The 12,259-nt window shown below is 34.9% G+C and overlaps 1 protein-coding gene across 1 annotated transcript in view; it reads right to left on the bottom strand.

The window, feature by feature from the left end:
• Positions 1 to 11,960, bottom strand: part of LOC135220651 (uncharacterized) — a 241,439-nt gene extending 229,479 nt beyond the window's left edge. The window contains exon 1 of the mRNA XM_064257998.1: positions 11,878 to 11,960. The gene's annotated coding sequence lies outside the window, so the exon portion shown is untranslated. The remainder of the gene's footprint in view (positions 1 to 11,877) is intronic.
• Positions 11,961 to 12,259: the final 299 nt, after the last annotated feature.

Genomic DNA, 12,259 nt, shown 5'->3' on the forward strand with positions numbered 1-12,259 from the left:
TCATCGCTACACAGTATATATATTTATTCTTCCACTTTACGTGATAAATTTTCTATCTTTTCACGAACTGAACGTATTTTGATTTTTGCTAGTGTGGATGACATTTCAGCTTTGCATCGACGGTGTTCACTTTTCTATCAAAACACAAATCCGATTTTATTGTTGCCGACCAAAACTTATCATCATCCCATTTCATGGTGATGCAAACTCGGATATGAGCAAATCATTTGGCTGATCAACCAATCATTCCATCCACAATCAACTGTCAAAAAAACTTTAAACAAGCGTGATTTGATAACATACATTTTTCCATAATTTTATAATCAGTTCATCCACATACGCTGCAATTGGAATTTCAGTCCAACACACAACTGTAATGATAATTACATGAGGTTCGTAATTACTGCCTTTATGGTGGCCGTTTGATTCTCGAATCATTATAGTACCAAACCTTTAAACAGTTTTTTCACCATTATCCTCTGCTATATCAAACTGTTTTATCGTATCCTGATAACATTTATAAATACGTTCACCTGGAAATATATGTCATTTATCAATTATAATTCCCATTCGGTATTATTTCCGAGGTAGAACGACCTGGATATTGAACGATATTTGTGACTTAATGTTTGTACACACACACACACACACACACACAACACACATATATATATATATATATATATATATATATATATATATATATATATATATATATATCATAATATAAAAGTCATTGGTCATATATTTCTAACTTTCACATAGAAAAGATTGTTTATCTTCTGCTAATCTTTTTTCCATTTAATGCCATTTACCTTCGGAGCAGAGCCCCAACATCAAATATAGAATGATGGCCGTACCGTGTATCATTTTTGGTTTTAATGACTCGCGTTTTTCCGGCAAATAGATTCCCGTGTTATGAGCATTAATGTGATTACTGGATTGAGTTAGTAATGAAAAATGTCATCTATAAATAAGGTAAAATTGACAGAAAACTGTTGAACGCTCATTTCTATCAACGGCCACATCATTTAAACGGTATCTATTTTTATCCCCTCTAACAATTCATAGTACTCTAGAATTTATGACAATTTGTCATAAGGCGCCATACATGATTATAGTTCTCGATTCAGCAAATTCATTTAATAAAAGTAAACCATCAAAAAAAATTTCAGAATAATGGTAACATTTTATAATATTGTCTCATAACATTTTATGTTAAAAATTGAAAGTCATATTGTGATGTTAAAAGTTTCATTTTGACCATTTATACCAGACACGAACTTAGTTCATTGCGTCTTGAATAAAAAAGATGAAGGCATAACTTCTTTACATATTTGGAATTTACTATTTTCGTGCTGATGCAGGAACTTTGAATTTCGTCGGAATTTCACTTTATATGTTCTTTAGTAATGTTCCAATGTGGTACATAACTGTTCCTTCAATTTAGTTGTTTTTCGTATCAAAGTTTGCTAGCCAATTAATTTTTCATTGTGGTTATTAAATGTCCTCTGACTTCACAGTGATTAATGTGACTTCACTACAGCTGACAATCACTGGCTAACCATAAACCATGCTTGTGTTATTTCGTCTGTGTAATTAAAGTCCGAAGTGTAAGTGGCTTTGTAAATTGAAACTTCTCTTGAAATCATTAAAATTACGCACCGCCTTCAGACAACAGTAATGAAAACAGCTACAACAACAGCCTTTAGGAACAATAATAATGATGATAATGGCAATCGGTTTGGCTTCCCATGTTCACATTTCTGATCATCACAAATTCTGCGACACCTCACGGTGAAGTGTTCCGTCAGATGCTATCAATCGTAAAAAATATGTCACATATGTGATTTCATGGGATAACATATCAAGCATATACGCTTTATGCATATACAGACACACACACATCACACAAACACACACACACACACACATATATATATATATATAATATATATATATATATATATATATATGTTAATAGAAGGAGCCCATAAAAAACGACAGAATGTAGAAAGTATTTACTGTCTAAATTTTGGCGTTTTTATGGGCTTCTTTTATTGGACGGAATTGTGTTTTAATAGAATATATGAGTGTGCGTTTTATTTATCATCATAAGTCTCTAAGATATGTTTATATATATATATATATATATATATATATATATATATATATCTATATATGTATATATACTTATATATATATATATATATATATATATATATATATATATATATATATATATATATATATACATATATATATATATATATATATATATATATATATATATATATATATATATATATATATATATATATATATATATATATATATATATATATTTATAATGTATATTTACATGTGTGTGCGTGTGTTTTATTTATCACTAGAAGACTTTTGGAAATGTAAAGTTTTTTTTGTTAAGCACCAAGAAGAAAAATGAAATATCATTTCATAAGAAATGAATTGTATTGTTATGTAAATGATAGGAAATCATACCAGTAAAATTCTAGAAATGGTATCAACAAAGCAATTAATTCTCCGTCGACGCCATATTCCTTACGGAATATGTAATCGGATTTAAGCTTTTGGGAGTCGACTGCAGCGTTAATAATTTTCATGGAAATTCCCTTTTCGAATATTTTAGTATGCTTATCTAATTTGTCGGATATTAATCCCTGTCTTTATATAATATTGAACACGGCACAAAAATGGTACGTTACATGGAGTTCTTCTCAAGTAACGTTCTCACTTAATTTATTTGAAATCCAGTATACTTTGGTAGAGAAATATTTCTGTGGTATAGACAGAATTGCATTCTGGAAATACTGGTCAAATATAAAGTAATTATTTATTTAGCCCCATTAGTAAAGCTAGTACATATTCACTGTTATTAACGAAAGCCATCCCTGTTCATAAATACTTTCATCTCGATTGACGTTTTTCGTTCAATTTTCGAAACTGATACGAAACATTAGTCGCAATCATGAACTTGAAAACAAATTTTTTTTCCACGGAACTTATCATCACAGTAGGTACTTTGAAATTTTTAATACATAACATAGAGCTGATCCTGTTTGACCGTAGTGCAAAATAAACAGACAGTAAAAAACGAACGCAAACAGGACAGAAATCGTAGTTATTGTTATACTTTGAAGTACTTTGTTCTCAAAACTAGATTACCGCTGTCATTGTTCCTGTGATGTAAGGTATTTTCACCGTGGTCATCTTGTGATGTTAAAGTGCCTTCTTTAGGCAAACATTCGCTTCATCTCTGATGTTTGTTTTGAATTCTAAAAACATTTTCATCGCGATTCTCTGAATACAAGATGTATCACCTCGCAGCAGAATTGCTGGGTAGGGCAGAAGCCGATTAGTTTTTGACACAGATTCTAAGAAAAGTACATTATTTCACGGAATATCTATATAGTACTATTAATGTCTTGAATGTTTTAATGCACACTGGGGATCCCGGAGGCTTCTTGGAATTCCGAAGGCTTCTGGAATTTCCGGAGGCTTCTGGGCCTTTCATCCCGTTCCCCTTCCCTCCCCCACCCCCGTAAAAGGGGTAGAAAGGTGATCCAACGCACCACGGAGGTCTAGGTAAGATGTATGCCATGATGTATACAAATAAGGAGGTATGGAATATCTACTCTTTTCTTAACAATATAAAAAGAGATTTGGCTCTCCTTCCCTTATAATACGGTTTCACAACCTGTTATACAATGCTCCTTTACAGTAGTTAAAACGTAAAAGAGTACTACATCTCAGTAAGCCTAAGTTTGAGAAGGAGCTGATGATCGCGATATAAGATTTCTCATTAGTGCTGTTTTACATTGGTTAAAATGAAGCACTTGAACAATGTCTCTCCGTTTTACTAAATTTGAAAAGGAGCTGAATGAGGAAGGCGATATAATATTTCTCATTTGCTATCAAACAGGACTACCAAACATATATTCCTGATCAGTTCAGTTGAGCTGAATGTCATTCAGCGCTGAAATGAAAATTGTCAGTAAAAGGTTTTAAAGGTGTAACAGGAGGAAAACCTCGCAGTTGCACTATGAATCAAGGGTTGTTTGTTTGTTTGTTTGCATGGTGCTTTTACGTTGCATGGAACCAGTGGTTATTCAGCAACGGGACCAACGGCTTTACGTGACTTCCGAACTACGTCGAGAGTGAACTTCTATCACCAGAAAATGAATCAAGTGTTAGGAGAAGGCGGAAAGTAAGATGAAAAAAGATAATATGAAAGGAGGTACAGTAAAAGTAACGAAAGGGGTTGCAGCTAGGTGCCGAAGGTACATACACTGCAAAGAACCTTAAGTAATGCCTACAGTGCACAGCATTAGGTCCACTGACGGCACTACCCCTGAAGGGGAAATTCCTGATCAGACGATGGTACCGGTGTTCCATCGCTGTTAGTTTGAGTCATTATTCTACGTTATTCAAGTCATAATTACAACAAAATAATGCGTATAATATGAATAAATTGTATGTGGCACAGTAAATAGAGCATTCATGAATTTCCTTGGGTAGTTTTCACTTATGAACAAAAGAGAACAATTGCAATTATAAAAACATACCTACATTAAAATGAGTTTTGAGAATACCCGTTCCGACTATCATAGAATGTTTTTTATACTCTAGTGAATTTATGACACATACTGATTATTAACAAATAAAAAAAGTTGGGCTAATCCTAGTTTTGTCGTCAGTGTAACAAATTTTGACGAGAGAGAGAGAGAGAGAGAGAAGAGAGAGAGAGAGAGAGAGAGAGAGAGATCCTACCATAATCAAGTATTTGCGCTTCGTTTTGTTTGTGACTTTGTTTCATTATAGAACTGCAGTTGCATTTGTAGCAATTTTTATCTTTTTTTCGATGTATGACAGCTTAATGTTATGAACATTGTGCTTTAGGAGGCAGAAATCTGTATTGCACTGTAGGGAACTTTGAATCCATCTTATATAAACCTAACAGTTTTGTCTTTTCAAAAAATAATTTTTTCATTAAAACAATTTTTGCTGGCCGTACTTTATTCTTTTATCCATGTTCCAAAAGGAATTACTGGTTTTACTTTCCTATTTGTTTCTCTATATAGCAAAACTCTCCATAACGTAGAAATGCCAGGAGCATTCGTATTCTGCACTACAGAGAATTATGGTATGCCTGTAAATGTGCAATATAATAGCACAGCTTTTGTGCAGGGTTCTTTTGACCAAGTTATTTTGGATATTTGGAATTGGGTAAAAAACTTTGGTAAATATTTGAAATTTGTATTGAAATGTTTCCTTAAAAACTATTATTTCTTCTAGCTTATTATTCAGTATTAAACACACGCACGGTGTTTAGTAATAAACTCTTTTAGATACAAACATACTTCTGTATGCCATGATTTATTTGTGCGTAGAATGGAAACACTTTGTGAATGTTGATAACTTCATGACTATCAGAATAATATAATTTACATTTGTTAATGTTATGTGCACGTAATATAACCCAGGCAATTTCTTCGTAACTTCAGGTTAATAAAAAAAACCTGATTGCTCTCCAACTTAAAAAGGTTTGATAAACCTGATTGAAAGACTGTATCAATGAAACTATAATGTGAAACGCATATCTGATTATTATCTCAATCATGCATCCATTCCCAGCAGGAAGCTTTTATGTTCGGTGTTATTTCTTTTCTATTTCTTTTCTACTTCTAACACATTAACTCCAAATTCTGTTTGCTTTTCTATAAGAAAATGTAAACTGAAAATTCAACTTTAAAGCAAGTATATAATTAGTAAGAAAAGAAATTTGCACAAATCTAGAAACTTTTCAGAAAATCAGTCAGGGGATAATGTTGTGTGTTCTTGTGAATGAGCACAAACATAATTTAACGTGAAATTCACGAACGCACAAATGCATGTCGATATACAGTCATGCAAACTTTTCGCAGACATAGATAGATAATCGTATTATAAATTAATAACATGAAAAACATTATATAATCGCTCAGTAAAGAGCTTTCCTCCGGTGGAACAATTTTTTCAACATGTATAAAAAGTCGATTTAGCGCATATATTTTATTTATATTTCATGATTGAAAATGCCATTTAATTGGCCTAAAAATAACTGCGTTCATTTGTATCATACAATGTGTCATTTTACCCTACTATATTTTCGTAACTAATAGCTAATGCAGCGCATTCTAAATTCTTGTTTCGTCTTCCTATTTTGATATGTATATCTACGGCAATTAATATGTTAGAATAAACACCAATAATATTTTGCCTCAATCAACACGAAATCCACAATAAAAACTTGAAATAAGGTTGTAAAGATACTAGTCACATTTGAATGAGTCTACATCAGTAATTGCTACATTACTTTCTGTTTCCTAACACCTTATGCTATCAATCAAACCCTGGTTACATGGCATGTAACATTTTTATAACAAATGCAATTTAAAACCGCTAATTAATATAAGAAAGATAGATGGCTTTGTTATCAGCAATGATAGTTACACTAAGGCTAAACGAACATGGAAATAGATGATCTGACAGACAGAGCAAAACCCCTCAAAATTATGCAAGAACAGAATTGTATTCAATAGGAAGTCTTGAGAAATCTTCTTAATACGTTGGGGAGTAGAAGCATTTGTGGAGTAACATTACTTATATCGGGAGGAACCAACGCATGATATAAAGAGGAAGGAAGGAAGGATATTCAACTGTCCCATGAAAGTTCTTCCGGATTCCTCAAGGAATCAATTTGTATGATAAACCAGACCAGATACTATTAGGGCCTTTACAGAAGGAAATACCCTCCCGACCTCATACATAATGCCTGTATGCGTCAGGGAGAGTCTGAGTAGGAAGGGAAAAAAAGAACTGAAGGACTTGAGGCACTAAGGAGTGCCCTTTTCACTAAAAGATACTCTACGCCCATCTGAGAGAAATATAAGAACTTAATCAATACCATAGGCGTTTATTTAACAAAGGACTACAAAGATTTTCTTGTTACTTTTCCTTTCTGTGCAGGGGAGCACAGGCCTCCAATGTGGTATCCACTTATCCACACAACAAAGTAAGTAAAAAATGCCCCGAAGTTTCTCCGGCGAAATCGAGTTTTTTTTTACAGCGTACAATGCTGTATGAAATTCTCGGCCACGACCTATAAAACCCTTAACCGAAGCCCATGAAACTTTCAGTCATGGCCCAGATGTGGCCTGTGTTGTTGGTAACTATAGCGATGCCAGACACACGATCATGGCTCTTTAACCATAAAAAAAAAACTACTAAGGCTAGAGGGCTGCTATTTGGTATGTTTGACGATTGGAGGGTGGCTGATCAACATACCAGTTTCAAGCCCTCTGGCCTCAGTAGTTTTTAAGTTCTGAGGACGAGCAGAAAAAGGGGCGGACAGACATACAAATAGCCATCCCAGCAGTTTTCTTTTACAGAAAACTAAAACAGTTTAACAATACAGTATCATTGCTAATTAACAGTGATCTTATTGAAGGCGCTTTTGTTAATATACTGTGCTAGGCCTATCAAATGAAATAACGTGCATCCCAGTCTCTCACCATGGTTGAATCCAATTATGACTAACAGTAAAGCTTTCCCATGGGAATCTACGTGAGCTTAATGGCAGTAAAAAAACAAAAGAAGAAAAAAAGAAAAAGAGGCAGAGTTCGATTGGACTGAAAGGAAATTCGAAACTGCCACTGGCAGAAAAGATGTTGGGCATAGGGGAATGAAGGAAACACAGGAGGACAATGGAAGGATGGAGACTACTCTCCTAGAATTTAGGCTTCAAGGTTATTTCTAGATGGATAACTTTTTTGACGCAGTATTTTGCAAGTCAGTAATTTGTAGTTTACTCTACCCCCTCCAGAGCATTTACAAACCTTTTGGGTGGCATCTGACTGCCGTTGTCACAACTGTCCCCATCTCCACCACTTGGGCACCACATTCATTTCCAATATCTTAAACTGACATCTCCACATTTTCCACTACCACATCTCCTACATCACTGTCCTCCCACAGCCTACCCCTACCATATACATGGCAACGCCCACTCTGATATGACATCTTGAGCAGAAATGAGGCTTTTTACTATCGAAGTTTGTAAATCTTTTAATGTAGAGAGTCAATAACATGTAGTGACGAAACACTGAATGCTGCACATTACTTTTAGTCCACTCGTTTAATTATTCGACGAATATGTTATTTTTACAGGTGAATTAATCATTACGTACAAAATATTTCGAAATAACGTTATTCTGATGTCTAATTGCAGCTAAAGTAAAGGATTTTGCATTCTTATCTATCTCTCAAATATTGATGAAGAAAATTTACCACCTCATGGAACGATCAGTAGTAATCTATAACATATAAAGAAACAATTTCATAAAAAAAAAAAAAATGAAATGATTTGTATTCAAAACCCAGTAATCTATTAACATACGGACAGTAAAATCTACAGGCATATAAATGAATAAAAATATGTGATCATGTAACTCACCCAAAATAGTAATGCATATCGAATAATCTTTCTAAATATCCCTTGTAATAAAAACAATACATACAAACTACATACACACATATATATGTACACACACACACACACACACACACACAATATGTCTTCCTCAAGTTCCTTTCGTTATATTGCCTGGGCTGTTGATTGCCACCACTCATCCTCCATATAGGTAGGTAGGTATATATATATATATATATATATATATATATATATATATATATATATATATATATATATATGTATATTACCATCCTATTTCTTGGACGCTACTAAAAATTCGCATCGATTGTCACAGTGGCGTTAGCTATCGTACTTGGGTCAAGTTATCTCAACCGGAATTTTCTAATACTCGAGAGCATGCGAAATATGCAGAACAAAATGAACACAATAATTTTAACATTCTTGTCGAGGACTCATATTCCTCAGCAGCTGGCAATCCTCGAGTCCCTTTGAATAAAAACGGTAGTTCCAAAGTTTAACAATCAAACTGCCCCCACCCGCTCAACTAAACCTAAACACACCCTACTAAATGTAAACATCCACCTGAATCAAAACACACCCTAATTAAAACTAAACACACCCCCACTAAACCAAAACAGAACCCACTAAAACTAAAACGCATTCACCACTAAACCTAAACACCCTTCCTACCAAACCTAAACACATCCTCCACTAAACATAAGCACCCCTCACACTAAACTTGAATACATACTCCACTTAATCTAAACACACCCGCCACTAAACTTACACCCACACCCACAAAACATAAATGCAACCCCCCTGTACCTAAACTCAACCCAACGAAGCCTAAGCACACAATCCCACTAAAACTAAACACACCCCTCACCAAACCTAAATGCGCTGCCCAATAAATCTAAACACGTCCTATACTAAATTACACCCCCACAAAATCTAAACACTCCACCACTAAACCTAAATGGACCCACATTCATCCTAAACAACCCGCCTAAATCTAAATATCCCCTAACTCTAAACAGAAACCCCCTAACTACACCTAAGCACACTGCCAATAAACCAAAAGACACGCCACTCAATCTAAGCACATCCCCTAACTAAACCTAAACACATCAACCACCCTCCCACCAAATCTAAGCCCACACCCCCAATAAACTCCCACCAAACCTTTACACACTTCCCACTAAACCTAAACACACATCACCTACTAAACTTAAATGTACTCCCATTAAACTTAGTAAACACACTTCAACTAAACCTAAGCATACCTTCACTAAACCTAAACACCTTTGAATCAAAGTATACCCCCACCAAATCTAAGCACAACCTCATTAAACCAAAACACATCCCCACTATACCAAAACACATACTCAACTAAACATAAACACCCATTCCACTGAACCTAAATGCATCCTCCACTAAACATTAATACATCCTCCACTAAACCTAAACACACCTCTCACTGAACCTTAATGCATACCCACTGTACCTAAACTAATTACCACTAAACCTGAACACACACGCTCCCACTAAAACTAAACACACCCCTCAATAAACCTAAATGCACCCCATCAAATCTAAACAACCCCACACTAAACCTAAATACACTCTCACTAAATCTAAGCACATCCCCTCACAAAAGCTAAACACGCCACCCTAAACCCAAACACACTGTCCAATAAACCTAAACACCCCTCCTACCAAACCTAAACCCACAACCCCACTAGACCTAAACACACCCCACTATATCTAAACAACAGAATACCACTAAACCTAAATACATCCAACTGCTAAATTTGAACATTTCCCACCAGACCTAATTTTCATTAATACATTTCTATGGTCTCCAGAACATGAAATGAAGAACGATAAAACCGTAGAGTTTATTTACCATATAAGTTACAAAAGGAAAGGGAATGGGTGAAGGGAAGGGGCGCGGGTACGGTTTGAAACACCCTATTCTCAATTGGGTCGAATGATGGCCAGGTGCCAAATTTTTTCTACATCGGTCGAGCGATTTAGATTTCCACAGGGCACAATTCTACAAACATGCAAACATACACACACACACACATATATATATATATATATGCAAATATTTCCTTAATGCATCACTGTTTTAGGTATAAACATGACAAATAACCCTATACTATGACTTCCAGACCTACCTACCTACCGCCAAGCATTTTTAATGGCAAGCAGGAAATGGCCTAACTGTGAGGGCGCCAAGGCGGTATCATACTCGTTTAAGGAACCGAATTTGATTCAGCATATTTAGCTTTGGTGTTTCCGGGAGCATTATCTAGTGACAGTTTCGAAAATACGTCCAGCTAAACTTGATTTCCCACCCTCTCTCCGCCGGGGCCCCCCCATGCTCAGCATCTTGAAAAAAAAAGAAAGAAAAAAAAAATCTATCTTTTTTTTTTTTTTTTTTTTTTTACGACAATCAGAGAGAACTGCTAAATAAGGTCTACCACAAGGCTGCCTTGTAGATTTATTTAGAGTGAAAGTATTCATACAAGAACATATGTACAAAAATATCTGCCGAATTAATATGTAAGTCTAATTAAGTCTATAGTTTGCTTGGCCAAAATTCTTTTTCTCGTTGCTGCCATTAATAAGTCTTTTGTTTATTTTTGATATGATGATTCGATATCTTTTACCAAAGAGAATTCATTTTTATACATTCGAAATTAGATATACTTAGGATAAGATTTCAATCTTACCAAATGAGGGCATATGCAAAGCCTAGGCTACCAACTTCATGTTCTTGCTATTACCAATCTATGAGACGTACCGTTGGGTAAAAACTTATAAAAATTAAACCAGGTTGTAAAATACGACTACTTTTAATTTCAGTCGAATAACAGAAATTTGTTGCCTACGGTTTGTTTACGTCGTACTGAGCTATTTTCAAGTGTAACTTCGAAGTTTCGGCGAGAAGCCACTTATAAAACGCTGCCTATACATGTCTAAAACTGCAAAAGGAAACGGGATAGGCGGTATTCTAGAGGACTACCTACTGCAAAGAATTCTTGATGACTGACAAAATCCTGTATGTGTACTTATGCGTCAAACAAAACATGCTTAACTGACGAAACCTATTGACACAACCAGTCTCATAGAGGCCTAGGCCTACTTATTACTAAGCACTCGTAAAACTAGCAAGAATTTGTTTTTACTCTACATTACGCGGCATATATTAGAGTAATGATGTTCTGATTTCACAACTGAAATTGCCAATGCACTTATGTGCCACAAAATATGCTGAAAATGTAGCTAGGCCATGTTACTTAGAGCTCGTATCATGCTGGTAACAAGGCAGTCATCTAACCATGGGTAAATAAACTCCAGTCCGCTTTGCTTACCTGTGAAATGCTATACCATCTTCTCTTGAAGAATTCTTGTCCCCATTTCTGCAATTTTAAGCTGCACAATATACCTTAACTACTATGCATTTCTTGGCCGTGTCCAATTGATTTTCGTTGATAAAATCTTTCCAAAGCATCGGATATGGATCATATTTTGGAAATAACTATTTGAAGCCACGGCCTAATTGGCAATAATATGCACTGATGTCTAATGTTGATAATTAAGGCACCTATCGGAGTAAATCACAGAAATTTCAAGGGAAACTTAGCTAAATTTAGTATGCACCCAGAGGGAGGCTAGTGAAACGTCATTACTGAAGGCCCTCCCACTCATTTATACTTTAGGAATGAAGACTCAGATGTTGGTAGTAGTAGTAAT

Source organism: Macrobrachium nipponense, chromosome 2 (genome assembly GCF_015104395.2).
Source record: "Macrobrachium nipponense isolate FS-2020 chromosome 2, ASM1510439v2, whole genome shotgun sequence".
Taxonomy (NCBI): domain Eukaryota; kingdom Metazoa; phylum Arthropoda; class Malacostraca; order Decapoda; family Palaemonidae; genus Macrobrachium; species Macrobrachium nipponense.